Source organism: Ochotona princeps, chromosome 1 (assembly GCF_030435755.1).
Source record: "Ochotona princeps isolate mOchPri1 chromosome 1, mOchPri1.hap1, whole genome shotgun sequence".
NCBI classification, from domain to species: Eukaryota; Metazoa; Chordata; class Mammalia; order Lagomorpha; family Ochotonidae; genus Ochotona; species Ochotona princeps.
In genome coordinates, this window is record NC_080832.1 from 58,025,427 (window position 1) to 58,031,601 (window position 6,175).

A 6,175-nucleotide genomic window follows, 5' to 3' on the forward strand; every position below is an offset into this window, starting at 1 on the left:
AAAGTAGAATTCAAAATTTTATTCATGCTTTTGGCTAAGCTTTCAAATGACTTATAACACTAGAGCACATTTATTATAAAATCAATTAGACGCTTATATGTTGTAAGTTTACCCAACTAACAGGGGAATAAAGAGTGAAGTCAGATCTACATTAGTAATAAAGTTTCCACTCTATTATGACAGACAAGAGCTGGCCACACTGATATAAAGTCTGCATTGTTCTAGAATCTGTATAAATATTTAATGTATATGTACATTTAATATTATGACATAAGGCCTCAAGCCTGGTGCAATGAGTTAGTGGCTAAGTCCTTGTTTTGCAGCTGCTGGGATCCCATATGGACACCGATTTGTGTCCCAGGTGCTCCACTTTCCATCCAGCTGCTTGCTTGTGACCTGGGAAAGCAGTGGAGCATAGCCCAAAGCTTTGGAATCCTGCACTAGTGTTTGAGATCCAGATAGAATTCCCTGGCTCCTAGGTTCAGATTGGCTTAACTTTGGCTGATGTGGCCATTTGGAGAGTGAAGCAGTTGACATAAGATCTTTCTCTCTCTTTTCTCTCTGTATATCTGTCTTTCCAATAAAAGTAAAATAAATTTTAAAAAATTGGAAATTATCTAAGTGAACATTTAGCCTCATTTTCAGATGCCAGCATATCAGAGAACTTGGGCTTAATTCCCCGTCACAGCTCCTGACTACTGCCAATGTATACTCTTGAGAAAGTTGTGATGGGCCCAGTAAGTGGGCTCCAGCCACTCACACCAGTGACCTGAATTAGATTTCTGGCACCTAAATTCACTCCCAGTTGAAACAGGTTTTGGTGTGAACAAGCACTGGGATGTCTTTGTGGCTCCTCCTCTACTCTCTGTATCCTGCTGTGTGTCTCTGAAATAAATCTTAAAATTTAAGCAGTGAAATGCTGTTGAACAATTATGATAAACGTAATTTTGATTATTAGTACTGCAATGCAAAGAGGATATGTATCAAAGTTAATACAATCAAGTGGAAGCATTATGTTTTAGGTGATAAACCATGACTTTTAGACATAAATTATCAAGAATTAGAATGAAGAAATTGGATAATTTTAAGCATTAATAATTAATTACTTTTATGCTTATACACCAGGTCATGAAAATTATATTTAGTTGGGCCTAGAGGAAACAATAATGATTTATACCACAGTTGTTTTATTTTAAGGAATGCATCTCCGAGTGGAAGATTTAGGGTAGCAAGAAGATGATCACATAGAGGCAAATACATGTCACAGTTAAGTGTGACTCAGAACCACCTGTGGCTCTTCTTTAAAAGAAAAACAAATCTCTGAACAAAAGTGCTACAAATCTGCTTTAAGGAGTAAACATTGTGTTTCAAACATTGATGCAAGTTTTAGTTATATATTGCATTAAAGGCTATTTATGGTCTACTCTAACTTGACTTTATGATATCAGAGAAAGTAATGTTCAAATAGGAATTTTCTTCTATAAGTTTTCATTATTAGAAAAGAACAATAAATCAGATTTTTATGTTCCACACACACTAGTAGCCAAGACCTGAATCCTAGGTTGGCTGCTCTGATGAAATTTCATAGGCAAGGAACTTGATTGGTTTAAGGACATTTATTTATTTTCTTCGCAGTTAGAAGGTTAGAAGTCCACAGTCAAGGTGCCAGGTGGTTTCTGCTGAAGACTGGTTTGCACATCACTGTCTTTGTGTCCCATTCCTCCACAGACTTTTCTCTGCACTACAACAGAAAAAGTATGAAATCTCTGAGGTTTCTTCTTCTGATAAAGATATCATTCTTCTTCTTCTTTTTAGGTTTATTTTATTTTTATCGTAAAGGCGGATATACAGAGAAGAAGAGTGACCAAGACAAATATCTTGCGCTCGATGGTTCACTCCCCAAGTGGCCATAACTGCCAGAGCTGTGCCTTTCCAAAGCCAGGAGCTGGAGCTTCTTCCGGGTCTCCTATGGGGCTGCAGGGTCCCAAGGCTTTGGGCCGTCCTCCACTGCTTTCCCAGGCCACAAGCAGGGAACGGGGTGGGAAGCAGGGCTGCTGGGATTAGAACCGGCACCCATATGGGATCCCAGTGTGTTCAAGGCAAGGATTTTTAGCCGCTAGGCTATTGCGCTGGGCCCCAGATACCATTCTTAATAGAATAAAGTCTATTATTATTTCAACATGTGTACCCTCTAAAATTGTTTCACTCAAACTCAGGCTATAGTGAGGTAATGCTACAAGAAATGCTACAAGAAATGACCTTTGGGAAATCATTAAGCTATGATGGAAGAACTTTCACAGAACCCACTGAAAATTCCTAGTCACTTTCCAAAATTTCAATATGCACAACTAGTGGGCATCATTTATATAGAGCAGGACAACATCCCACTGGACATAACAGAGCTTTAATCTTGGTCTTTCCAGGATTGACAGCTGTGTAAAATGAATTTCTGCTGCAGTAAGCTCTCCAGTCTAACATATTTTCTAATAGCAACCCCAAACAGACAAACAGAGGATGCTACACATGTGACTTCAATTAATCCTAATAGAAACATATTTCCTTAATGTCAGCATCTCCAAATTTTATCGCATTGGAATTACAGCCTCAATTTATGGATTTGAAAAATACACAATTCAGCTCAAAGCAGCAATTAAAGTGAATCATAGGAAGTTGAAACAAAATATAATTTTGTCAAATTGTCTAACAATTTTTAAAATATTAAATTCTGTACTTAGCTTATTTCAATCTGATAAAAATTTTGAAACTGTCACCAGCTTAAAGCACATCTATTTGCCAGCATTATTATTAGTCATTGAAATAAAGGTTGAATAAATAACCACGTAGAAATGCAAAATAAATAAAAAAGAAATATGAAATCATAACGACATTAATCTATCTTGTACAGTAAAGATCAACCCTGTTGTCTTCATATTTGGGTACAAAGGAGTGTCTGAATATGCAATATGTGTATAAAGAGAAATAGCTCAGTGGGAAATATGAGTGTAAGAACTGTATAAATAAAACACAGAGCATGCTTTAGCAGATCTTCTAAGATTTTAAATGAGTGAGTCACATTTCACTGCAACACAAATGCCAATATTTATATGACACTGTAAAACTGTAGTAAGATGATTGCTTTGTCCATTAGTAGTTATAGTTTTGACACTTTTTTCCAGATATTTCAGAAACTATATTCATAAGATGGATTATCTTATTATTATATGCAGGAATATGGGGGAAAACATCAGGGCAAGATCTTACGAAGGGAAAGAATTTAGTCTCAATTGCAGCTATCAATGGGCATTCAAGGATATGCATTGCCCTTCGGTCTTATGAATGGCTATTTGATATTTCCTGAGAGACGTATACTATAAAACTGCCTATTTGTCTCATTTATTTCTTCTAGTATCAATTACGCTTGACAAAGCAAAAGAAACTGAGTGTCACATTTGGTGTGTCTCTGGATGACTGCATTGATTTTTGACTTGCGGATAAATTCAATTACATGCAGCATTCAGAGTTTTCTGTAATTGTAATTTTGTTGAATATCCTCACTCAATAATTTCTCCATTTTCTAAGCTCCTGTGGGGTCAAAGGTAGTAGAGAGTAGAGTAATTTTTTTTATAGCAGTACAAGAGTAAAACTCAATATCTAACAGCAGAAAAAAATGAATGCTATTGTACACATGGCATTTCGTTTAAAATTCATATTAATTGCTAAGTACCATCTGCTCAAGTTCCATGGTTCTGCAGTACCTGAAATCCTGGGCACTTATTTAGAAAATAAAAACAGTTTTCTACATGGATCAATGCTTCGGAATGTGTAATATCAAAATTTTGAGAGAATGAATTTACAATTCTTGGAGCTTGAGTTTAAATTATGAAGTTTATAATAATTTAAAAAACATATTTTTAGATGTGTACAAATATATCACACAACCCCCAAAAGGAGTGCAAATATGATTTATCTTAATGCATGAATTAGAAAAGAGGAAATAATTTTTTTTTAGAAAAAGGTGGAGGTCAGGGTACAAGTAGGGGAGAAGATGGTAAAAGAGGGCCCGGCGGCGTGGCCTACCAGCTAAAGTCCTCACCTTGAATGCCCCGGGATCCCATATGGGCACCAGTTCTAATCCTGGCAGCACCGCTTCCCATCCAGCTCCCTGCTTGTAGCCTAGGAAAGCAGTCGAGGATGGCCCAAAGCCTTGGGACCCTGCACCCATGTGGCAGATATGGAGGAATTTCTTGGCTCCTAGTATTGAATCAGCACAGCACCAGCTGTTGGGCTCACTTGGGGAGTGAATCATGGGACAGAAGATCTTCCTCTCTGTCCCTCCTTCTCTCTGTATATCTGACTTTCCACTAAGAATAAAATACATTTAAAAGTGGTAAAAGAAAGGAAGAGTAGAGAAGGAAAGAAGTGAAAAAGCGAGAGAGGAATGATGGAAAGAGGGTGGGAGAAAAAAGGGATCCTAAGAATCTGAAATTTTTTATGTATTTAATAGAGTTTTACACATGCTGTATTTTAAACAAATTTCTGTATAATATACTTCCAAAGATAAGTTTTTAGAGTACAGTTAACATGTTAAAAAGAGAATAGCTTGGCTCTATGGGAGAGATAGTGAGTTAGAAACATTGATAGACACAGATACATTTTTATACACAAGAAAAGCTTTTAAGATGCCATAAAAATACAATCCATTTAGCTCTAACAGCTACAGTGTCACATTGCTGATGTTCTGTTCCCTGTTGACAGTGTCATCTCTATATTAATGATATCATACACTGGAATATACTGGAAAAGAATCTGGTACTTGACGCTTCCTAAGGAATCATCAAAAAATGTCTCGAATATGGGTGTCATGTTATAGAAAACAGTCAATTTCCTTAAGGACAGAAACAGATATTTCAAGAATGTGTGTGTACTTAGCTTAGGATTGCCCCAGGAAAATATTCAGGGGCCAAGAGTGTGTGTAGGTGACAGTAAAATGAGAAAACTTTATGCAGCAAGTTTTATAGGGTGTGGAGAATATCAAGGGGACTTAGCATAAGTGCTCACCATGCTTCTAATAAATCCCCTAGTGTAAATTAATTTGCTTATTAGGATAGTTTAAAATGTGTTTTAAAGGTGTTGTGGAAATGTCACTAGCTGTGGGAAGCCATGCAGTTGGGTCAGGTGGCATGGGTGTGTGATGAGCACCGCTCCTTGGTTAGCAATATGAAATGATTCCTGTATCTGGTATAACACCTCAAACTGATCAATCATATTATGATAAAATTATCTTTAGCCGTGTAAGGCCATGACACTTAGCTAAAAGCATACAATAATACAATTGAACCCACAATGTCTCCAAACATCTTGTTATGTGCCCACCTTTATCCTGAAGCTTGCCCTAATGTAAGTATTGTTCTCCCTAAGAAATGGCTTGATATTATCTTGGAACAGATGGCAATCATGGAGGTACAAAGAGTTTGTTTACCATGTGCGTCAAACTGTTACAGCACATGAAATGACACATTTTGGTTTCTCGCCACGGAAAGCAGAAAGAATATGGGGCATCTTCTAAAGGGAGAAAAATGTGAACTCCTCCCCCCAAAAGTGGCTTGAAATGTTCTACCTTATATTGGCACTCATATTTAGGGAAAGAAAACAGTTTACAAAGATAAAAGGAAGTTTCTTGTAAAGGCCCTTTGTAGAATGGCTAAGTTGCCCTGATCCCTTTCACTGCCCTTTAACAACAACAACAACAACAAAAACAGTTGAATCAGCACTAGGTGAAGGTGATGGTAGTTAATGCATGATTGATTTTAAGATCTAATAAAGAATCTATGTTATAGGTTTTTATAAAATCTTTTCATTTATTAGCTTTCCTTTTAATTCTGTACTCTGGGTATTTTAACTAATATTAGTTAATTTATGTTTAGTGAAAATTGATTTTGAATATAAGTAAACCACTTGTCACCATGTAACTGCATGTGCTGCCAACCATGGAGCTCCTGGCTTCAACCAGGTCACTGCAGGTTTAAATGGGTAATAGCTTGCTGAAAATATTTTCTTTGAAGTAAAATAATAATAATGCTTTTTAGGATTGATTTTGTGATCATTCTTTCATAATGAAGTAAAAAATGGAACAATTGGATGTTGTGCAAAGGCTTGTGATGATTTGTGTATAAAT